The sequence below is a fragment of the Aulonocara sp. 'chitande type north' Nkhata Bay genome, linkage group LG14 (assembly GCF_057382095.1).
Source record: "Aulonocara sp. 'chitande type north' Nkhata Bay isolate Kocher_YH1m ecotype deep benthic linkage group LG14, A_spYH_male_GT1.1, whole genome shotgun sequence".
Classification (NCBI taxonomy): domain Eukaryota; kingdom Metazoa; phylum Chordata; class Actinopteri; order Cichliformes; family Cichlidae; genus Aulonocara; species Aulonocara sp. 'chitande type north' Nkhata Bay.
Window position 1 is genome coordinate 14,445,058 of NC_141357.1, and position 25,610 is coordinate 14,470,667.

The window sequence follows — 25,610 nt, forward strand, 5'->3', positions numbered from 1 at the left end:
GGACTGTGTTTTCTGGGGCCGTTCATGGGGAGGGTAAAGACAGTACACGGCGTTTACCTACCTTCGTGGTAACTGACCTCTCACAAGTTGGCATTTTCAAAACATCCATAACAGTAGCTGACTGTGTTTCATCCACTCCACCACCAACTCCAGTCTCACTTCAACCAGTACATCAGCCTTTAGCCAGTTCATTAGCCCAGCCTGCATCTATGCCATTAGCCCGATCACCCGTTCCCTCCATACTGGAGGCTGTGTCTGTGCCACCCATTTTGAATCTCGTTCCTAGCACCCATTTTGAGCGGAGAGACAAATGCATTAAAACCACTCTAGTTTCTCAGAAACTGGCTAATTTAGAGACTGTTACTCGCCCCAGGGCCTCCCCAGAGGCTGGGTCTCAGCCCCCAGCAGACTCAGGACCCCTGGCGGTTAAGAAGCCAGCTGAGGACCACACCCGGCCGTCGCTGCCTGAGCAGACCCAATGCTCTGTGCAGCTGCAGTCTGCCATGTGTTTGCCAGAGGCCCGTGCGCCTGCTGGTTCTGTTGCGTCCCTGCCAGAGGCCCGTGCGCCTGCTGGTTCTTTTCTGTCTCTGCCAGAGGTCTCCGCACCTGCTGGTTCTGTCCTGTGTGTGCCAGGGGCTTTAGTGCCCACTGGTTCTGAGACTGTTTTTGCTGGGGGGCCCGAGGAGCCCGTCCAGCCTTCTGCCTCGTCAGCTGGGGGGCCCGAGGAGCCCGTCCAGCCATCTGCCTCGTCAGCTGGGGGGCCCGAGGAGCCCGTCCAGCCATCTGCCTCGTCAGCTGGGGGGCCCGAGGAGCCCGTCCAGCCCTCAGCTGCAGTCTCATCACCAGCTGCAGTCTCATCACCCTCGCCTGGTCCAGCTTCCGCTTCCTCATCAGCATCGCCTGGTCCAGCTTCCGCTTCCTCATCAGCATCGCCTGGTCCAGCATCCGCTTCAGCATCGCCTGGTCCAGCATCCGCTTCAGCATCGCCTGGTCCAGCATCCGCTTCAGCATCGCCTGGTCCAGCCACTGCTTCATCCTCATCAGCTGCTTCGTCTGGTCCAGCCACTGCTTCATCCTCATCAGCTGCTTCGTCTGGTCCAGCCACTGCTTCATCCTCATCAGCTGCTTCGTCTGGTCCAACCACTGCTTCATCCTCATCAGCTGCTTCGTCTGGTCCAGCCTCCGCCTCCGCCTCGTCTGGTCCAGCCTCCGCTTCGCCTGGGGCTGCAGGGGCCACGCAGCCTTCAGGTCCCCTACTACCACCTCCACATCGTCGGTCATCTGCCAGGCCGCTTGTTGGGCATCTCCGCCACTGTGGACGCCCTCCTGAACGCCCTCCTGAACGCCGCCACTACCTTCCACGTGGCCGGCCTCCGGACTTGTTTCCACACCGCTGTTGCCGTCCGCACGGTCGGCCCCCAGAGCTGTTTCCACGCCGCTGTTGCCGTCTGCACGGTCGGCCCCCAGAACTGTTTCCACACCACTGCCTACTGCGTGGCCGGCCTCCGGACCTGCCCCACTGCTGCTGCCTTTCACGCGGTCGGCCCCCGGAACTGAACTGTTTTGGCCTCCGGGTCGGCCCCCTGACCTTGTCCGTCTGGGCCTTTTCGGACTATGTCCCTCCGTCCTGGACCCCCACCGCCCGCCCTGGTCGGGTCGTTTTCTGTTTTTTGGTTCGTGGGGGGTTTTTTTGGCTTTGGTCCGTTTTTGTGTTTCTGTTGGGCTGTCTGGTGCCAGCCCTTGAGGGGGGGGGTACTGTCATGGTCCTGAGTCTGAGGACTCAGTGTTTTGTGTTCCTTATGCTTTTGTTCATTCAGAGTGTGTATTCTGTTGTGATTTTGCCATTTGTTAGGTTTCTGTTCTTTGCCTGCCTGCTTCCACTTCTCTGTGTTCCCTCTGTCTGTCCATGGTGTTATTGTGTCTGCTCATGAGTCTGCCTGTCAAGTTCAGTGTCCGGTCTGGTTCTCTGTGTCTGTTAGTTTCCTGTTTTATTCTGAAAGTTCATGTCTCATGTCAGTGTGTTCAGTTTTACCTCTCCCCTGTCTCGTTAGCCTTATTGCTCCCAGCTGTGTCTCCCTCCTGTGGCCCATTCCCTGATTACTCCCCGTGTATTTAAGCCCTGTGTTTTCCTGTGCTCTCTGTCGCGTCGTCTGTTTAACTCCATGTCAGTCTGCATTATTCTGTTACCTGGTAGTCATTCTGCGTCTCTCTGCCATCTCTCTTTGTGCATTTCGCTCCTCCTCCCGTGAGTGTCTGGTTTAAGTTTTGTTCTTTAGTTTTCCCAGTTTAGGTTTGTTTACTCCCCGCTCTGCTCTTCCTGTTTTGTCACTTTATCACCTCTGCAAATAAATTTTCACTCGCACCCCAGTCAGTGCCTGCATCTTGGATCCTTTTCTCAATTCACCACACGACTGCTGTGCAGCCGTGACATAGGGTCTATAGAACAAACTATTTTATCTTTCCTATGGGATTGTTAAAAAAGAGTGGGACATAACTTTAATTTTAAGGAATGGAGGCAGTATGTTTTCATATTTATATCCTGTATATGATAGTTGATTAGCATTCTGCAGTTTAATTATCCATTATCATTTATGTAATACATCAGACATCAATTCAATTCAGTTCAGTTCAATTTTATTTATATAGCACCAAGTCACAACAACAGTTGCCAAAAAGTGCACATCAATACACACAGACATATTTGCCACAAGACAAATGAGTACAGCATGTCTCAAAGCCATATGAATCTTGCCTTTTGACCATGAGACAAGGCCTTGGCACTTGTTCACAAAAGTTAATGAGCTTTAACCCACACTTCGTCAGGGCTTCATCAGCTAAATTTGTCTGTATTTTCAGGCTGTTTTTCTTCTCTAGCACCAAGGCTGACCTGTTCAAATAATTACTTAAGTGGTCATAGCACACCGACAGTCCAAAGACAATTCCCTTTTCAATTGTAAGAACAAAAGCTACAGGGACACACCAGAAAAAGTGTACAGTCTGGAATAGCCAAATCAAATCAAATCACTTTTTATTGTCACATCACATGTGCAGGCACACTGGCACAGCACATGCGAGTGAAATTCTTGTGTGCGAGCCCCACAAGCAACAGAGATGTGCAAACACAACAACACAAACGAGCAAAATACAAGAATGGCCAACCTGAAACTAATAAATATATGTACAATATATAATAGTGTATGCATTTCTGGATGTGTATACTAAATATTTTCCTGTGTGTGTGTGTGTGTGTGTGTATACACATTTTTACAAATTAAATAGTAAAAAAATAAAATAAAATAATAATAATAATAATAAAATATATAAAATATACAGAGTTGAATATGTGCAAAACAAGTGGCATTTATATACAGTGTGGAGTGCATAATGTTGAAGTTCCAGTAGTGAAGCTGAGGTGTCTATGACGTGTTCAGCAGTCTGATGGCCTGATGGAAAAAGCTGTCTCTCAGTCTGCTGGTTCGGGACCGGATGCTGCAGAACCTCCTTCCTGATGGAAGCAGTCTGAACAGTTTATGGCTGGGGTGACTGGAGTCCTTGATGATCCTCCCCGCTTTCCTCAGGCACCGCTTCCTGTAGATGTCTTGGAGGGAGGGAAGCTCACCTCCAATTATCTGTTCAGAGCACCGCACTACTCGCTGGAGAGCTTTGCAGTTGTAGGCGGTGCTGTTGCCATACCAGGTGGTGATGCATCCAGTGAGGATGCTCTCAATGGCACAGCGATAGAAGGTCCTGAGGATGTGGGGGCTCATGCCGAATCTTTTCAGTCTCCTGAGAAAGAAGAGGCGCTGCTGCGCCTTCTTCACTGTTTTGTTTGTGTGTACTGACCACGTAAGATCCTCAGCCAGGTGTACGCCAAGGAACCGGAAGCTGCTCACTCTCTCCACAGCAGCGCCGTTGATGGTGATGGGGGTGTGTACTTCTCTGCACCTCCGGAAGTCCACTATCAACTCCTTTGTCTTTGCGACGTTGAGGGTGAGATGGTTGTCTTGACACCAGTGGGTCAGGGCGCTGACCTCCTCCCTGTAAGCCGTCTCATCACCGTTGGTGATAAGACCCACCACTGTAGTGTCGTCCGCAAACTTCACAATGATGTTGGAGCTGTTAGTGGCTGTGCAGTCGTAGGTGTAGAGTGAGTACAGGAGAGGGCTCAGTACACACCCCTGTGGAGCACCAGTGTTCAGTGTGATGGGGGATGAGGTGATGCTGCCCAGTCTGACCACCTGGCGTCTGTCAGACAGGAAGCTAAGGATCCAGCTGCAGAGGGAGCTGCTCAGTCCTAGATCCTGCAGTTTCCTGTCCAGCTTCGAGGGAACGATGGTATTGAATGCTGAGCTGTAATCTACAAACAGCATCCTCACATACGTGTCTCTCTTCTCCAGGTGTGACAGGGCAGTGTGTAGTGTCAGGGCTATGGCATCATCAGTGGACCTGTTGTGGCGGTATGCAAACTGTAGAGGGTCCAGTGAGTCGGGTAGTGCAGAGCAGATGAAGTCCCTGACCAGCTTCTCGAAGCATTTGCTTACGATGGGGGTCAGGGCTACAGGTCGCCAAGCAATATAATCTTGTGATTAGTTTGATAATGTACTGTAGATGAATGAATTTTAAACTTTCCTAACAGTCCAATTCTGCAACAGAAACATATGTGAAATAGAAATAATTTCATTTTATATTAAAAAACAAATGATTAAAATTTAACTAAAACAGTTCGCATGAAATTCTCTCCAGTACTTGTCAGAGTTAGTACATGCACTACTCTTGTGGATGTTTGCATCAGACTGTATATGACTGTTTAATCAACATATTCCTACTGGTTTGCTTTCTAGACATGAATCATAATGTTTTTAAGTGACCTGGATTAAGGATTTTAGTTAGAAGGAATGATTTTAATTAATGCTAGTAAGAACTTCTGAACTTCTATAACAAGTGATAAGATTGATGAAGATCCTAAAAGAGTATGAATGTTGAAAATCCGGTTGCAACTACAACTAAGGAGAAACAAATATACAAATAGCTCAAACTGAGTGTTCATTCCAGTACCACTATTTCAGCCTCACTGTCTTGCCTGATTGTAACTCCATGCTCTACTTACCCATACAATTAAATCAGGATCAGTTCTCACCATTAAAAGCAAATAAACCTAAACCTAATTTAGTTTTTCCTGCACAGACAGTCTCCAGCAATTTAAATGTAACTGTACTGGACTGAAGCAGTGTGCAGGTTTAAAAATGTCACTGTAAAATATATCTACATTGTTAAGGCTCAAGGTCATTGCACAGACTCCCACGTGTCTATTTTGCAATCTAATTATTCTGTGTAGCCTGTTGCCTCAATTGACGCCTGTACTTGTCCTTCACCCTGAATTTCACCCCTGGATTGCTCCTCCTTTGCCCCACCGTTAGATACAATCAGTTGGACACATCTCCAGTTGTTTGCACCAACCAGCGTGCAACATTTTTTACCACAGCTGTTATGGTGATGAATGTCAATTTGTTATTTTTAGAATGACCAGCTCCCTGCTGTTTCTCTTCCTTGTGTTTTTCTGCCTAAAAGAAATAGCATTAATTGTGTTTGGCCTGTGACCTGGCTGGTTCACTCATGTTCATTTATTTAGACTTTGGTATTCTAATCGTGTAACAAACCTGTGACAAACAAGAGGTGCTTGTCTAAGTCTGGAGGCAAGTATAACTCACTGCACACACCGACTTTTGCAAAAACTTTAGGCTGTGACTAGATTTAGTAGCGCTACTCTTCTTTTCTTTGTTTTCTTTTTTTCTTATTTTCATGAAACATCAAAAAGTAATATTTCTAACTCTAATGGCATGTTTTATGTAATGTGTTTACTGGCTATGACTTCCAAAAAATAATCAGCATCCGCCCTTGACATGTGAAGTAAAAGTTCTTGTATTTATAACATATTTATTAATGTGGTGTAGCTACAAATCCCCTGGGGGTTGCTTTAGGATGGACATTCATTGAAAAAAGCTACCAAATCAAACATACAGAGCTACCCACTGTGGGGACGCTTTTGGAATAAGTGACCAGCTAAAAGCACCTTACTTTTTTCATTTAAGTTTTGTTAAGTTTTACAATTGTTCAGTTTCTGTTATTTTACATGATTACTAACTAAATGCTTGCACGATCTATACTGTTTCAAAATAGTCAATTTACATGAAGTCAAAACGAGTGAGCTCTCCCATCTACTTTACATTTGTACAAACTACACATTAATTAGTATGAGGAACCAAACCCTTTAAATGCTTTTAGATTCTACATACAGGGGCTACATTCATTAAGTTTCATAAGAAACAGTAAATCATAATTAATGTCAGGCTTATTTTGACTGCTTTATAACATATTCCTTAGTTCTGTTGGCAATATGCTGCACTAGGGATGGCACAAACGGTAGTAACCAGACCGAAAAGCAGCGCACATTTCGGTGCTTTATTTCGGTGCTTTTTTTCTCTGAGCTGTGATACACTTTAGATTCTAGCCAATCATTTTACGTTTCCGAGGATAGTAGGCGGGTCCAGGTACGTACGTTCTTTTAGAGCAGAGCTACAGATTAAAATGCCCCAGGCGAAGCGGTCAAAAGTCTGGCTGTACTTCACAGCAAAATATGCAAACTCAGCAGCCTGCAACAAGTGCTTTAAGCTGATACTGTGATTGTCACGGTTTGCCGGGGCAAGCCGTGTGGAGGTGGAGAAAGGACCCAAAAGGCGGCAGCTCTGGTGCAGGTGAGTATTTATTTACAGGAGTGGGTACAAACAGCAACGGGGTGTGAACATGAAACCGAAAACCTAAACTGGGTAAACTAACAACACAAACCAGGAATGACGGTGCAGGGAGATCTGGGGAAATACACATGAAGAGACGCAGGGAGACCGAGGGGAAACAACACAGACGAACCAGCAACTACCATGACAGAAGACAAACTTAAATACACTCAGAGAACACAGGGAGATTACACACAGGTGAGGAACACAGCTGAGAGTGATCACGTGACGAGAGTAGGGAGACAAACTGAAAACACTCACATAAGACGCAGACCTTCACAATAAAACAGGAAACACATACTAGCAATGACATAACACACCAACTTAACACAGACTGGGGGACACAGAACATATGAACATGAACTATGAAACAGAAGAGTATAAACACCCAAGGTGACCAAAACCACAGAATACTAATAAACTAAACATAAACACGGAGTCGCAGACTCCGGATCATGACAGTGATACTGTCAAAGGAGGTAACACCTCAAATCCGATGAAACACCTGGCGACGTATAGCATTTTTTTTAAAAGCCAAGAAATGCGCCGTATTTGATAGCTTGCTGTGAGACCTCACACCGAGCGCATCTACTGCGGGTGGGTTGCCTGTTATCGGACCCGGAGTTAGCAACATCCCCAAAAACCCGAAGAGTAGAGTCCTGGCCCCTAGCCCTGCCAGTGTAGCAGAAATGATGACGGATGATGATGGCAGCAGCAGCTGTTCTTCTCTGTGTGAGTAGCTTAATGTTGTTCGTGTGTAATTTACGTTGAGTAGGCTAACCACGTTATTACATTAATGCATGTAAGGTGAACTAGCAAACATCATCATAGCTACATGCGGCTGTCTTCTTGTTTGATGACAGATACTCCCTTCACTCTGGCCAAAGAGGCTAAAATGACCAAAGAAAAAGTGGAAAACAGTTAAACATGAGAGGTTTTTGGACAAAGTTTGTGTTTTTTCCATTGTTTAAGCACTGCTTCCAGCCAAGAGTGATACCATATATGCCCCATAGCGGCAGAAAAGGCTAACATTGTTATCTTTTTACAAAAAAACAGCTGAACATGAGAGGTTTTTGGACCAATTTTGTGTTCTCCATTCTTTAATCACCGGTTTGAGCACCGTTTAAGCACCGGCACCGTTTCAAAAGTACCGGTTTGGCACCGGTATCGGATAAAACCTAAACGATACCCATCCCTATGCTGCACTGATTACAATGAGAGAAAAACTGAAACAGTATCCCAGTACTGTGCTTTAATCAGTGCTAACTGCTCCAAATCTGACCCTGTTGACACCAAAACAATTCATCAACTTATTAACAGATGTATTTATAACCAGTAAGAAGGAAAATACAGTTTTCTCACATGACCTTAAAAACATACCATTATACAATATATGCTACCTCTAGTCCTCCTTTAAAACTGATTGTCAGTTGATCCGTGATGGACTGGCGACCTGCTTAGTGTGTCCTCTGCCTTTGGCCCGCTGTCAGTCCCCATGTAACTTTAACTGGATAAGCAGAAAATCCAGTTAAGAAAAGAAATTGATGGATGGGCGACTACTACTCTCAATATATGTATAGTATGTGTGGGTGTGTGAAGGTTCATGTGCATACGGACGATTCTAGAAGTATTTTATGGGCTTCATCCAACACAGCGAGTTCACTGTATAGGTTACTGAGGTTCAAGCTTATATCCTTGTTAAATGTTTTATGAGAAAGGCCGAGAAGTCACGCGTATCACCTTCACAATTCTGTGAGTAAGAAAGACTGAGCCATCTATTCAGCTGAAGATGGGTTCCAGTTTCTCTGGCTGCTTCTTCATTAGCCAGAATAACCTAAAAGACTATGCATTATTTGACTTTGCTTGTATCCATATTTTTTCATGTTTCAATTAATTGATAGGTTTGATAAAAAAAACAAAACAATCTTTTTATACCATTTTATCTACAGTTTCTACCGTAACAGAAAATACTGCACAAATGCATCAGCTGTAATGTTGGTAGTCCATCCATCCAGCCATCGTCCAGTATTCTGAATGCATAAATATAATGAATGTACTTGTTACTTTTTTAATTTTTTTAATTTAAATTTTTGTAAAACTTTTTTTGGGTTAGGGTGCTTTCTGTTCCATTAGCCCTGTGGGAGCCTAAGAGTTCAAATGCTTCTTTTATGTCCTGAAGAGTATAAATTTATTTTATTTCAAATTAAGGAAAAGTTGGAAAAAAGAAATTTTATTTTGATATTTTATTTAAAATGTATGAATTTTACTTTATTGTTTACAGAGACCCCAAGGTCCAGCAGGAGTTATACTGATCATGCCTCAAGTCTGCTGCAATTAAAATACCACCAAACCATTTACACAGTGAACATCACATGACTGCCCGTGCGCTTCTGCTAGTGACTCTGCTTACTCTTAAAGCACAGTGAGTGTTTTAGTATGCCAGATGCAGCCTATAGTCAGGCCACAGCCCTACAAACCTTTAAAACAAGTGAATGGCAAAAGAGCAAAAAGGAAATGGTTTTGTGAACAGTGAAATAGACCCGTATGAACAGAGTACTTGTCCCTCTCCCTGAAAGCTAACAAACACTGGTGTTGCTGTGTACCCAAACAGAGTCGAGTATACAGACATCAGTGCTCTTTTCCAAATCAGAAGAAATGTGATGCATCTCTTTGTGCAATTTTGACAGAAACTTAGTGAATCCTGATGAAGTTGGATTAAATAGATATCAAACAGCATTTACTGACTGTAACTAAAATTACTGCCTTGCATGAAACTGAAAAAAGCATTCAGAACCAACTAAGTCTAAACAGAGAAAATGTACACAAAAAATTAAAGACTTGTACATATTATACTTCGTTTAGAAAAGAAATCAAGAATCAATATCCCTTGGATATATTGATTTGTGTGTTTTCACTGCATTCTGCTACCAAGCTGGCCATTTACACTTGTTGTGGTCTACAGTGCACCATTTAGTAACACTCCTGGAGAGGTGCACGTCAGGCTAATTTGATTGGCACAGAATCAAATACATCTGAGACTGATTGATCTGCCACCGGTCATGGCCAATCACCTGAAAGCTGTCGGAGTGCAGTCACAAGCCAATTGATCTATATATGTCAATTTTATTTATTTATTTATTAGCATGGCTTCAATCCAGCTAACCCCGCAAAACATAAGCTAAACGATTATAAACACAAAGTAACATTATATAAAATAAGAATAAAATGATGACAATAAAAGTTAATGTATATGGATACATCCACAATGAAATGGAGAAAATGATGTGAAACATTTAAAGCGGAACATAAGAGAGAGTGAGACGGCTAGATTTTTTTTTTTTTTTTTGCAATAAGACCCATATGAGAAATTTCTTTTCTTGCCCTGTGTCCTTGGCTCATTAAAACATATCACTACTCTTGTCGTGGCGACCCAGTAGGAACACGTCTGTGGCCTATTCAGGTTAGTGACCATTAAAAATATTAAGCTAGAAGAAACGGGGGGATAAAGATTAGATGGATCAGAAAGGACAGAAGAGGCAGAAGGGATGTTGAGGCAGACATGCATTGGATGAGAAAGAAGTCTGCATTTTATTGCCGAGCCTCATCTATCTGCCTCCTTCAGTCTCCTCGATTCTTCTCCTCGTTTGCTGCCATAGGGGGTAATGTAGCATGAAATATGTACTTAAAGCCAAGCTCAGGTGCTGCCATAAAAAGAATAAGAGACTGTCTGGGTCCACGTGTCTGTGTCTGTGTGCGTGTGTGTGTGTGTAAGCAACTCTACTGTGTGTGTATATGCATATGTGTAAGCACTGTAGCATGTATCTAATTTCCTCACATGATTTGCATAAAGCCTGTGTGAACGTACTGCAGAGGATTCAGATGTAAGAAACAGCAGCAGTAGTTTTGCGTCTGTGTTTGCATATGCGCATGTATGTGTCCGAAAGCATATGAGAAAAAGACTCCCCCACCATTTCTCATCCACACGTTACTCCTCTGTGTTAACGAAAGATGTGAAGGCATTAACATAAACTGAAACACACATACTCGGGTGTGAAATTACCTGTTTTTATTGCAATTCAGTGAGGAAGGTGAAGACAAGCATTGGCACAAATTTATGTTCTGTCACCTTCTGTGAATAAATTGAATAAAGGTTTTTGCACTGCAATTGCAGCAAGTGTCAACCTTCTAAAATTAAGCCAAAATGGGTGTGCCAAAAACTGTAGTTCCTCAAACGGCCACTTGAGGCTGAGTGTAAAAGTGAGCAATCTACAAAGACACCAGTGTTAAAATGTAGTCATTATTTGGTACAAAAAGGTCTCTACATCTATTTTTTTTCTATTGTTAACTCTACTACCTTATTTTGTTTTTCTTTCTGAATACTTCTTCTTTCAGCGACTCCCTTTAGGGGATGCCACAGAGGATCAACTGTCTCCATCTTTCTATCCTTAGCATCCTCATCTGTCACACCGCCCCTGTACATGTGTTCTCTGTGGTCTTCATGTTTTCCTCCTGCTTGGTAGCTCCATATTCAACACCTTTTGTCCAATATATCCTCTGCAAGTGTTCAAATAATCTAAGCCTTTCCTTTCCAACTTTGTCTCCAAGCTGCTCAACCTGAGCTATCTCGCTGATGAACTTTTTTCTAATGCTGTCCCTCTTGGTCACTCCCGATGAAATTCTTACCGTCTTCACCTCTTCCTACTCTTTTTGTTAGTGCCACTTTCTCTAAACCATGTATAAACGTTCCTTTTCACTCTTGATGCTATCCTTCAGTCTACAATAACTCCTAACACTTGTCTCCACCTGCTTCACCTGTCCTCTCTTTGTCACTGCACTGCACTGTCCGCTGTCTTGGATGATCCCAGGTATTTAAATTTATTTGTTTTTAACTAACTCACCTATTTAAGGTTTGCATTATTATATTCATTGACACTTTGACTGACAAACAGATGCTGACATAGGCAGTTATAGCCAGGATATCTCTGTTAAGGGGCGTCCACAGAGGAAGTGATTCCCTCAGATGTATTTATTTACACCACTGTAATGTATCAGCACCTTTCACTCTCATTGATCACATTCCTTCCTGTTGAGAATAGTGTAACTCGGGACCTACCCACTTTGCATCGCCAGTCTGTCGTCACTTGAAATTGCTGAATGTTATTGACTTTCTAGACTTTGCCTCAAGCTTACTGGAGCCACTAAACTGAACCTTTTAACTTTTGGAGAATCCATCCATCTAGGGAGTTTAGAAACCATTGAATCTTACAACACGCCTTTGAAGTGCAGGAAAAAGTCAGATTACCTGAAGGAAGGAGACACGGAGAGAACAAATTCTACACAGAAAGGCCTTTGGTATGAGGTGACAGCACTCTATTTTTGGTACATTCATCTTTATATTTGAACAAATATTTGCAGCTATCTGTGTCTGCCCATGCACACATAGAGTCTATATATCTGCCTTGTTAACCAAGCATGCTAACGTTAGCTGATAATTTGACAATCCACCCCTTTGTCCAGATTCAGTTATTTCTACTGTACATTACAAAAAAAGATGGCGGTGGTTAAAATGATGATGGTTTGAGGCTTCAAAAACACACCATTACAAACGTGTGGGTGATGTCACGGCGACACACTAAACCTGAATGATCACTTTTAGCATCTTAACATTCACTCTGGATTGTGTTCCAATTTATATTTGACTTAAACAGATTTGTGAAAACAAAATTTTACCTTTTGTGGGGGGTTACATGTAACTATTATTGCTTGGCAACTACACTGTAATGACAAGATTTCCTAGTATTTCTGTTGGTTGCCTGGCAACTTCATAGAGGTAACTAGCTCCAGGATGTCAGTAGACATAGAGTGAAGAAAATATAGCACATAACTCCAGATAAAACCACAACATGTCATTTTCAGAGGTTTAGAGCTGCTTGCAGGCATATTTTTTTAGCTCTGCTGTGAGCCAGACTAGTTGTTTGTAACTGCTTTAAGACTGAAGCAAACTTAAGCTAATGATCTGCTAGTTCCACAAACATAACAGCGGTAAGCTTATTTATGTTCTCGTCTGTCTGGGCCAAAGCAAGAAAGACTTATTGCCAAAAAAATATCAAAGTTTACTTCACAAAAGAGTGTTCAGATACCTATACATAATCTAAAGTAATCTTAGACGTCACAAATGTTGTTTTTTTTTAATGTCCTCCTTTGGAAAGGCAAACAACCCATTCTTATGTAGAAATAACAGCACCTGTTGCAGCAAAACCATGCTCTGTGAAACTTTCTGTGAGAAAGTAAAGACTGACTCAGAATGACCCTAATTGAAGGTCAAATTCTCCAAGACATAGGTACACCTCCAATTCGCCCATCACCTTCCCACACCGCCACCCTACTTTGTCCTCCTCCCACATCCAGTTCCAGGAACTTCCTTTTAATAAACTGCTGCTGTCATTTATCTTTTCAGTTATCCATCCATCTATCCACTAATTTATCCAGTCCTCTTCTCCATCCTTGCCTCGTCTTCTCCATCCTTGCTATCTGATTTCCAGATAGCCTACCTCTTAGATTGCTCAGACTTGACTCATTCCAGCTACAAAGAGAAAAATCCAAATCACTATTGATTCTACTCTCATGAAAAATACATTTTGCGCATTAGGATTCAGTCTCGGCCCCCTCTTTCTGTATGCCCACTGCGTCTGGTCATATCCTAATCTCCACCCTCTATTCCTCTGCCCCTCCTATGCCCTCTTCACAGTAGGTGAGAGGTATATTTTCCTTCCATACATCTGCCGAGACTTCTGTCTTCTGATCGATCTCTAGCTTCAGCTCTCCAGGTCCATTAGGACAAGTGTTTATGCTGGAAATATCAATACTTTTACTCCTCTGTCTCCGTCTCTGTCTATCCCCCTATCCTTTTTATACTCAACTCTTTCCCTCCCACTTCTAAGTTCCCTACCCTCCCTGGTTATACCCCTCACCATCATGATTTAATTTTCCCACTTTGACACTCAGAATTTTATTTCGTCAAAATAGCTTTGCCTCTATTTCCCTATTTTTTCTTAATATTACTGTCTGTTTGTTTTCTCTGCTCTCATTCAGCCTAAATTGTCTAAAACTGTTAGTACTGAAATTGCTTTTCCCCACAAGGGGCTGAAAAAATAGATAGTGTAGCTTTTGTCACAAACTTTAACTCTTTCTATTGTAATCGAAGACTGACCAAACATTCATAAAAACACAAGCACAATACATATGCAGTTTTCTGTATCCCAGCAGCTGTTTAGGATGTATTTAGCCTGTCATTTCCATTGGATAAGCTTGTTTCTGTTTGCTAGCCAATTTGTCCTGGCTTTTGGTAGCTACATCCTGTCTCTATATCTTTATGACACTTCAATTTGCAGTGTTTTTCCAATTCCTGCATGACTCCTTCCAGAATACAGTCATACTGACTATTGCCTTTATAAATTCCACCTGCAAGCTCACCTATGACGAAGTAAAATCACATATTAAACATGAGAAGGAAGAGCAGTATAAGGAAAGAATACATATGAGCTCATATTAGAAATCTGCACATCCACACACAAAATTGCTGTCCACCAGTTTTTAATCGTCAGCATGTTCTTCCTCTAACATTCAGCTACTATTGCAGTCTTCAGGGTATAAAAAAGCAGTTTGTTAAGATAAAGATAGCTCCAAAAAAGACACAGAAAAAGAGCTACCAAAAAATTACAATAAATAAATAAAAATGGATGAATAGTACCTGAAAGTAATTTTGTAAAACTGTTCACTGAAGCCTCATCAGATATGGTCTCAGTGGTAGGATGGCTGTCAAGAAGCCATTCTTAAGGAAGGATAACAGAAAAGGCTGAGATGTGCGTAAAAACTGGACTGTCTTGGTTGGGGCTGCATTTCAGCCAGTTATATTGGAGATCTTGTTATAATTGATGGAATTATAAACTCAGAAAACTACTGTCAGATTTTGATCCACCATGCAGTACCATCTAAAAAACATCTGACTGGCAACAGCTTCATTTTTCAGCATGACAATAATTAGAAACACACTCCCAGTGCAGTAAAAGCGTGCCATATACAAACACACGATGGACTAGGCTCCCCAGAGCCCGGACCTCAACATTACTGAAGCAGCGTGGCATCATCTTGTGAAATTGTTCCTTTATACGCTTTGTAGATTTATCCAAATTCTGTTTGCACATTTTCAATAAATCACTGCATCCATTTCCCATTTTCCAAGAAAAACATAAAGACATGGGGATGGCTCAAAACTTTTGCACAGTGCTATAAATTGCAGTATGAAAACAATGATTAGTACAGTTTGCTCTAAATGTGGTTTAGGTAATAAATGTGACTTTTATGAAGCGACTATAATATCGCGTAAGAGCCAAGACGGAAAACATTAACAGAAACGTTCCTCAGTGTGTAAAGAGGTTCTTGTGGGATGTACTTGAAAGAAACTTTTGTTTGTTTGTTTGCTTGATTGTTTGTATATTTGTTTCTTTAGTTTGAGCCCTTGTAGCCTGCAATTTAAGGATAAGTGATAAGTGCCACAGATGGTTTAGACATGCACGTATTCTCCCAAACATACAATGGCCAACAACATTTATCTCTGTCAGAGTTTCTAATTGCAGTATTTATCATCTAATCACAGCAGGACATCAGGAAGTGACAGGGCTAGAAGCACAACAAAAAGCCCTCTTCTTTTGGCTCTATGTGTTTGCAGTCACACGTGATTTTGTTTGTACCGAGTGAGCAAATGCCGTAACAGCGCCTTCATTAAATATAATCGAAATGATCAGAGAACAGATTGAAAAAATTTACATGCAACCATAGGTGCCAAATATCATCTGAATGTAGATCATCTGGAGCTGTGGTGATGGAAAGGTTAAGAAGCCTGCTGGAATATCTAATCCAGCCCTTCCATTTTCTACCTATAAGTTTATGTTTCCAGTGCTTATCATGACATACATAAGGCTCCCCAATCCATCTATCGCTGCTGATATCGGCACACCATTTTACTATACAGAGATAGGATCAAGTCTTTTCTTTATATGTGTCCACATGTGCACAGACATGTGTTTTTGTGTTTTCCTGTTTACAACACATTTGGCTCCTCCAGTGTCAGACCTGTCCTTATCACTGACTGGAAAAACAACTCTACAATCCTTACAGTGTAATAGAAAGACAGACATCAGGCAATGCACAGGGAATAGTAAAGGGAAAAGACAAAGACTGAGAAGTAAAGAGACAAAATGAAGTTATTTCATTATGTCTCTGAAAGATTGCAGGGTATTTTTTTTTCTTGTTTCTTTTCTGTTTTTGTTTTGTTTGCCATTATCCTTTTCCTATCTAGCTCGCTGTGGATATTAAGGGCGGCTCTAAACCCCTGGACATGAATAAGGACATAATGTAACCCTGCTGTGGAAAATACATATTCTGTTGTAAATTGGCTATATATGAACATTTTCGTGGAAACATAGCTGCACAGGGAGCAAGTAAGAGAATGTGTGTTCTGCTGGCTGTGTGTGTGTGTGTGTGTGTGTGTGTGTGTGTGTGTGTGTGTGTGTGTGTGTGTGTGTGTGTGTGTGTGACTTCAGAAAAAGAGCGAGAGAGAAAAAGAGAGAGATAGAGTAGCTTTGTGACAAGGACAAATGCATCTACGTGGACTGACTTTTTTCACCTTTTTCTCGTTCCATTTATGACAATACAATACAATTTTATTTATATAGCACATTTAAAAAAACACAGGTATGCCAAAGTGCTTCACAGAACGCTGTGCATTGCCTGATGTCTGTCTGGTTTATATTGTTGATTGTCATTTATGCTTAGAAATATCTACTCATATATGCTTAGAAGTATATAATCATTTGTAGATTGAAAGAATGTCTCATCCTAGGAGGTCTGTAACAACCCTGTGTAGCATGAAGAGGGGGGTGCGTTCACTCCTCTCCAGAGTGTTCTGGCATAGATCACACACCTCTTGGGATCATGAGCAAGGTTGTATCTTTTCTTGCTGATATATGGTAAAGCAAACACATCTATATCTATTTTACGCTAAGTGCCATTTGTTTAGATGAACTGCTGGACTCCCCCCCCCCCCCCCCCCCCCCCCCACACACACACACACACACACACACACATACTTACACAACGCACAGGCAAGGTACTCTTTGTGTGTATGTATACGTCATATGTTAATGAACCTATGTATATTCATGTAACCTCAATAAAAGAGCAGTGTTACGGGGGAGCGGACGAGAGCAACTGGGGTCAAGCGAAGGAACGGCGTTTGTCCAGTTCTCTCCCGTGCACGAGAAACATAAAGAACTTTGCCTACTCGTGTCTTGCTTTGCTGTGTTGTTAAATTGTCTTGAACGTTCCAACAAATAGGTTTATGATACAAACCTATCAATAATATTCAATATCTATAAATTTAATGGGAAACGTCATTTTTGTCTCTATTTCCTAAGATCTCACAATCCTCCCCCCAGCTCCCTCCAAGGTTCTCTATCAAAATTCATCACCGACTACCGTCTACCTTTTCTACCTTCTCCCTGTAGATCTCCTTCTCCCTCCCCACAATCTGTTCTTGTGCTCTGTATCCACTCCCCCTCCCCTTCTGTTCTCCCAGTCTATAAGGCATAACCAGCCTCTTGTGTCAGGGTTGGCTTGGCTTTGGTGTTCTGCTACTTGTTTCTCCTCTTCCTTCTCCCACCGCCTGGGTTTTGTTCCCTCAGCCTCTAATCGGCTTTTCTGGGTTTGGGTTTGTCTCTTCCTAACTTTACCCTCTCTCGTTGCCACAGGATTATCCCTGTCAAAGTGGCTGGAGTTCCTGGCTTGACGAGTGAGTCTATCTGCGTGTGAGGGATATTCCTGCATGTGTATGTCCACACGCATATGCATCTTTGTTCTTCTTTTTTGTTGTTCTTGTTTGTGGGGGGATTTCCCCCCCCCCTTTTGCAACCCTGATCCTCTGTAATCACTGTGAGACAATCCTGTAATACCCCATAGGTTCAAAGGCTCATCTGTAAGTGTGTGAGAAATAGACTATGTGTGACAGAGATGTTTACTCTTTTAACTCTTTTGACTTTGAAGCACCCTTCAAACATATATTCCATTAAAAAGAAAGTATGCAGCCATGCTAGTGGCATCATGTCATAACCATCCTCATGTGGCGATGCTTTGAGATAAACACTAACGTAAACACCACTAAACTCTGGCAAACTCAGTTTACTAAGTTGGCTTACTATTTCCAAATTAGCACTGAACATAAAGTAAAGCTGGAGAGATAGAATGTCTACAGCCTTGCCGTCATTTAGGCATAAAACACAGCTTTAATTAAAACACTGACTTAGTGATGGCTGTAGATGAGAAGTTGGAGGATCATCAAATTTATTCCAATTAATCATCCAGGGAACAAGGCAACCATGATGCCCCTGCACTGTTGACACCATAATCAAAAGGTAATGCTTAAACTGAACAGACAAAGGGGTGGTCAAATAATTGTAGCAGTTTGATCTATGCAGCTGATCAACCACATGGCACTACAACTCTGAGCCGGAAGAAAACAGAAGGGTTGGCAGCCATTTGGGGACTGGCATTTAGTCTCCGCGTCTCCCTTCTTCTTTTGTTCCTCTCTTTCAGCTCATTTCCATCCCTCCATCCCCTCTTTATTTAACTGGCTGTCTGTAAAGGTCCTGCTGTCAGCCTCCACCTGTCCCTGTCACCATAAACAAAGACAACCAAGAGACACAGCACTCTCCCTGTTCTCTCTGGTGTCTGCTACCTTTTCTTCCCTGTCTTCTTCTCTAACTTTTATTTTCTCCTCTCTTGATTTTCTCTTCCCCTTCTCCCCTTCTTTGCCTTGCACCGCCCCTTACTCTTTATTACTGTCCCCTTGTTTCTCACTCATAAAAATATCATTTTTGGTTTTTCCTTCATCTTGGCCTTATGACAAATATATATATATATATATATATATATACACACACACACCCTGTCAACTGGCTGCTTTCAATATATAGGAAAAGCCGTTTCTGTTCACCTCCTTCTGTCCTGTTTATCTGTCTCTATTTGCAGTTACCAGACCCCCTGAATAATTCAACAAGTCCTTTTCTGTCCTTATAAGTTGTGAAACTGACCAAAAATATAATGAGCTTATATGTGCATAAAAGAAGACAACAGTGCATTCATCTCAGTCGTGCCCTTTTTCTGCTGTTAAGTCCAGATTTTTATATTCTGGCCTCCTTTACCACGTACAGAGCCTCAGCAGACTGCAAATGTCTGCATTATGCAAATCACTTCCTGCCCGCACAAACAAGCCGGGACCAATCAATGTCAATCCCCATTCCCTCGGCCAATCAATGTCATTCCCTCTCCTACAAAACTGGGTCTAATCGAAAGGCATTGTTCCTCAGGTCCTGCATGCTAAATTAGGAGGGCCAGCGTGTCTAAAATTCTCACATTCCACACTGTACCACATAACTTCAAGAGCCATCAGTGTATAACAGGAGCAGATGAGGGAGAACATGATGCCTTAAGACTCTGAGACAAGAGACAGCAATCCAGTTTTGGAACCTTTTTCAAATACTGGCAAGTAGGAAATTATACAAGGACATCCAGGGGACAACCTTTTTCCCTAGGGTGTTAATGACACTAGCACTGGTGTCAATCAAATCTATACTCCCAGCTCTATTGCATATATCACACAACTTTTGTAGTCAGGTGTTGATTTTGTGTATCAAAGTGCATTACGATTCATTACAGGCAATTCGTGTCTTACTCATCATTGCATCTTCTGTTTAAAGGTGTATCCTTCCAATTGAATCAAAGAGAGAAGACATATATGGTGTCTATTTACAAAACTCTACCACAAAGATTGCTTACTAACTTACAGTGTCAGGTCACCGGACATATTAACATTAGCTGTACCTCGTTATTCACACTCGACTTGAAAAAGACTGTATATAAGTACACTGCTGCCAATGAAAGAGAATGAAAGAGAGATCTCAATGTCAGTGAGATTACCTGTTTAGATTATGGATGTAATGTGATAATAAAAACTAATCATAATAACAAAAACAACCAAACATAATTTCTCCTTAAGCACAGATCCAGAAAATGCTGCTCAGACCCAAAGACACTATCAAAGAAGTAGGGAGAAATTATTAAATAAATTATTTTATGTATTATTGTTTCCCCTTGAACGTCCCATTTTTTTGTTTGTTTGCTTGCTTTGTTGTTAATGCCAGAAGGAAAATACGCAAAGGTTATGACAAACAAGGTCCCCTTTGCTAAAAGTCCAGCAAGGACATCCAAATAATGTTCATAATGAATATCCAGACGTTAAGAAAGTTGGAAATACTTTAATCTTTACTTTTATTTATCATCCGTATCTGTAACCGGAAGGTCGCCGGTTCGATTCCCGGGCTCTCTGTCCTGGTCGTTGTGTCCTTGGGCAAGACACTTTACCCTGCCGCCTACTGGTGTGGGCCAGAGGGGCCGATGGCGCGATATGGCAGCCTCGCTTCTGTCAGTCTGCCCCAGGGCAGCTGTGGCTACAACCGTAGCTGCCTCCACCAGTGTGTGAATGTGAGAGTGAATGAATAGTGGTGCTGTAAAGCGCTTTGGGTGACTTGAAAAGCGCTATATAAATGCAATCCATTATTATTATTATTATTATTATTATCTTCTTTTCTGCTTTTAATCAAAAAATATAGAACTGGATAAGATGAGTTTTCTTTAGACACTTAACTCTGAGGGTAAGACAGTGTATTAGACCATCCAAAGAGCAGCTACGTATATTAATTTAGAACATCTCTACTGGATTTTTTGACGGGCACAACTTTACTGGGAACGCAAGCCATTGCCATGTCACACACATATGTCTTACTAAGGCACTAATATTCCAACAACGGACAACATGGAAGTGACAAACACCGCAGTTCCTTAAATAGTTAGAAACAATCTTGAGAAATACCCACAGGCCCCTGTGCTAAATTGCCCAAATGTACAGCAGGAACATGTTTACAGCTTGGTACAAGAAACAGCTCTGGGCCCCATAGTTAGTTTCATTTGCAGTGCATTGCTTAAGTTACTGCCTATCTTGTAACAGCATATAATGAAGTATATTGCACAAGAACACTATTATATCCTTTTCCTTTCAATCAACCCAAGCATGGCTTTGCTCTAATTGGCTTCACGTTACGCAGTGTGCACAGACAATACATTATTTTGCAAGAAACATACCACCAAGCATGTACTGTACTCACCCTCAAAGCTCTCTCCCTTCTAAAACCTCATCTCACTTTCCATATTTTCTTTAATAGTCTTGGGGTCCTTTTATCTTGTAAAGTGGTGGAGCTCATGCAGTCTGTGTGGTGTCATTAAAGTCAGTGAAGCTGGTCTTAATTGTTGGCGAATTGGTCTTTTATGACTAATGAAACCTCTAGTATAGGCTGCTTGTACTATTTAATCAGTCATCATGTACTCTGTACCACCTACACACTCTGCACTGAGATAATGGGAGTGAGGGAGAAAGTGTGAACTGAAGTATGGGAAGGGGGATGGAGAGAGAGAAGCAGACAGAAGATAGATAGACAGATGGTCCTTTGGTACCTCTGACACACAGAGCTGCAGATTCACTCTGTTTCAGTGCAACTTACATTTTTAGCTTCAGAGGCTTATAAAAAGCTACTGAGACTCTCTGGCACCATGTTGTACCAGGTGTTGTGAATAAATAAGTTCCTAATACAGAAGAAAATAAAACAGTGTATATTCTTTTAACTGCATTGCATAGATGATCATTAATGACATAAAAATGTGTCGATCTCCTGGCCCACTGGCATAGTTCTTGTCCGAAAGGGGACTTTTTCCACTAAGGCATTTGTTTGTTTGTGTTTTAACTTATAATAATAATTTGAATTATTTCCTACCAAAGCTGTACATAAAATAACTGTTATTTTTTTAAATTTTATTATTAGGTGATGCAAAACTCACATACTGATTTCTTTTAGTGTAAACTCTCCAGCAAAACAACTAGTAACAATTCACTTCTTGCTTACAGTGTGTGTCGCTTTTTTGTCTTTATTTTCCATATTTTCCATCTCCATCTGCTGCATAATATACAGGAAAATGGAAATGTCATAAAAATGATTTTACAGTTTCAAATGAATAAAATTCAAAACTCTTGGGGCAGACGGTCACCTATATGGCAGTTCAGCATTTGCAGATCACTTCAGTGCACTTTATTGTTCTTATGGGAAGATACGATTACAGCAGTAATATAACTTCTGATTTTATAATTGCCTAACAAAAGTCAGGTCTTATTTGTTGAAAGTGTATCTCACATATTTTATAGTGAATGAAAAGTAGTCTGTTTTCACTCCTTGTGCACCCTAATTTGGTTTTGTTAAAGTCAATGGTGTCCTTTAGGCTGAGTTCTGTAATGGCCTGTATGCCACAGTAAGTCACTCCCAGCTCATCATATAAAAGTATGAAGACCTTTTTCAGCCGGCTGCTTTGCCAGCCGTGGACAGCTGGCAAGCTTCTACTGCAGTTTGCCTACAAACATTTGTGTACACACTACATTTTAATGTATTTGAACACTCAACAATAAATAAGGCATAAAAAATTGATATGTGGCTGCTTATTTCGCAGTATTTTACCTTCTTATCACTGAGTCACCTCATCTTCCTAAGTGTAAACTGTCAGTCTGCTGTTTACCTCACCTGTCAAAGTGCCAGATGTGAAGCATCCATGTGTATTTATTCTTGAAGAGGCTGTAAAAATTTGTGAAAGGGGTCTCATAGAGGTTGTTGAGTCAATGAAGCTCACTTCTGCCTGCTGACGGTGATCGTAATGTGACTTGTTGAGGATATCCTGAACTTTTCTGTCAATAAGCAGTGTTGTTTTTACAAGCAGACAATGGTGCACATTAAACCATGTGATAGTTCATGCTGACAAAGTGATGACGATTATTCCGACATAGGAAGTGCTTTGATTAGCTGATTAGGTTGACGAAGCATGTGTCTGGATTATAACGTTTTTGTTGTTGCATGTGCTTTGTACATGACTTCTGCAAACCCTTTACTGAAAGGAAACTGCGGACTGGGACCTGTTCAATACATTATATGCAAGTGGATCTCCTTCTTTGCAAAACTAATTATTGATATAAGTTATTAGGTTGCAATCCTACAGGGATTTAAAAACACAAACTGCAAAGGGACTGCATTCAGGCCTAGTTGGATGAATATTAGAAATATCCTGTCTCAGAGTGACGCTGAAAAACTAGTTCATGCATTTATTACTTCCAGGCTGGACTACTGTAATTCATTATTATCAGGATGTCCAAAAAACTCACTGAAAAGCCTTCAGCTAATCCAAAATGCTGCAGCAAGAGTACTGACAGGGACTAGAAAGAGAGAGCATATTTCTCCTGTTTTGGCTTCCCTTCATTGGCTTCCTGTTAAATCCAGAATTTAATTCAAAATCCTGCTCCTCACATACAAGGTCTTAAATAATCAGGCCCCATCTTATCTCAATGACCTTGTAGTACCATATCACCCTATTAGAGCACTTCGCTCTCGCACTGCATGCCTACTTGTTGTTCCTAGAGTATTTAAAAGTAGAATGGGAGGGAGACCCTTCAGTTTTCAGGCCCCTCTTCTGTGGAACCAGCTTCCAGTTTGGATTCGGGAGACAGACACTATCTCTGCTTTTAAGATTAGGCTTAAAACTTTCCTTTTTGCTAAAGCATATAGTTAGGGCTGGACCAGGTGACCCTGAATCCTCCCTTAGTTATGCTGCAATAGACATAGGCTGCCGGGGGATTCCCATGATGCATTGAGTTTTTCCTTTCCAGTCACCTTTCTCACTCACTATGTATTAACAGACCTCTCTGCATTGAATCATATCTGTTATTAACCTGTCTCTCTTCCACAGCATGTCTTTTATCCTGTCTTCCCAACCGGTCGCAGCAGATGGCCGCCCCTCCCTGAGCCTGGTTCTGCCAGAGGTTTCCTCCTGTTAAAAGGGAGTTTTTCCTTCCCACTGTTGCCAAAGTGCTTGCTCATAGGGGGTCATATGATTGTTGGGTTTTTTTCTCTGTATCTATGAAGCGCCTTGAGGCGACTTATGTTGTGATTTGGCGCTATATAAATAAAATTGAATTGACTATGGACTATTTTGGATTTGGATTCAGAGTCATACAGCACTACCTGTACATCCATCCATTATTCCAGACCTTCCCAAAGTGTGGTGCCCGCCCCCATTGCAGGGGGGCGTGGTATGAAAAAGGGGGGGGGGGGGGGGGGACAAAACGTTTGGACACTGCTAGCACAGGGCGCCCACAGAAATGCAAAGCAGGAGATGAAGCATAGCTGAATATGTTTCCAAACCAACTTCATTCTAAGCCAAAGACTAGAAAATATGGTGAAGCATATCTTCCCTTTGGCTTCACCTGCACAAGTGCCAAGGTAGGTCTCCCCTGCAGAATTGGTTTTCGCTGGGCTCTTCAAATCACGGACAAACAGTATCCCACATTCTTGATTTTTAGTTCAAACACTTGTTTAATGACTAACTACTCCTGACATTTTGGAGATGTTAGCTCTTTATACAGTAAAGTTACAGTGGGATACAAATAACATCAGGCTGATCCTGCCATGATTTGTTCCCCCTGTCTAAATCACGGACTAACAGTATCTCACAGTTGTTTATGTTTTTAAACCTATTTTGCACAGAGAGGCATTTTTTGAAAATGAATTGATAGCAATGCTGAATATTATTACACAGGAAAAAAAAAAACAACTACACGTAAAATAATCGCACCGTGACGCCTCAGCCTTTCTAGAGGGACAGTAGCTGCGTGTGTGTATGTAAGCCTGTAAAAACCGTAGATAGTCAGATTAACAGTATTTTGTCTCTATCTGCCATTCTGCAATTCATCTCATGTAAACAATAATGTGGCAGACAGCGTGACATGGAAAAAGGCACATACCTTTGACGTTGCATGACGAACTCTGTATTCCTCGTCCACACGTAAACGTAAAAAAGGAGTTTTAAAAAATCTTTGTTTTTGGTGATTCGAAACACCGTTTACGTGTGGACGAAACAGCTGCGTTGTCAAAAATACTTGTGTAGATGTGGATGTAGCATAAAAGAGTTAGTAGTTTATTTTATTACTACCTGTAATTTATTGCAGATTACTTGTATTTGCTTAATTGTATTCTAAATGTTTGAGTTGTGAAATAAACAGCAATGGAGCAAAATAAGGGTGTGTGTGGTTGGAGGATGTGTTTGTGCGTGTGCATGTGTGCGTGCACGTGCGGGGGGGGGCATTTTTCTTGTAAAACAAAGGGGGCCTAGCAAAAAAAGTTTGGGAACCACTGCATTAATCCATCTTCTATTGCTTATCCAGGGCCGAGTTGCTGGAGCAGTGGCCTAAACAGAGAAGCCCAGCCCTCCCTCTCCCTAACCAATTACTTCAGCTCATACACGAGAATACAGAGGTATTCCCAGTCAGCTGAGAGACATAATCTCTCTAGCGTGTACAGGGTTTACCCTAGGGCCTCCTCCTAGTAGGATATGCTCAGAACACCTTGCCCAGGAGGCTCCCTAATCAGATTCCTGAACCCTGTCAACTGGCTGCTTTCAATGCAGGAGAGTAGCAGCTCTACTCTGAGTCCCTCTGAATGACTGAACTTCTCATTGTGTATTGAGGCTGTCCTTCTCCCTGGAGTGGGCACTCCACCCTTTTCCTACTAAGAACCATTATCTCAGATTTGGAGGTGCTTATTCTCATTCCTGCTGCTTCAC

General features: G+C 41.9%; 1 protein-coding gene across 3 annotated transcripts in view; it reads right to left on the bottom strand.

The window, feature by feature from the left end:
• Positions 1–25,610, bottom strand: part of LOC147314283 (uncharacterized) — an 89,567-nt gene that overhangs the window by 13,368 nt on the left and 50,589 nt on the right. The window lies entirely within an intron of this gene.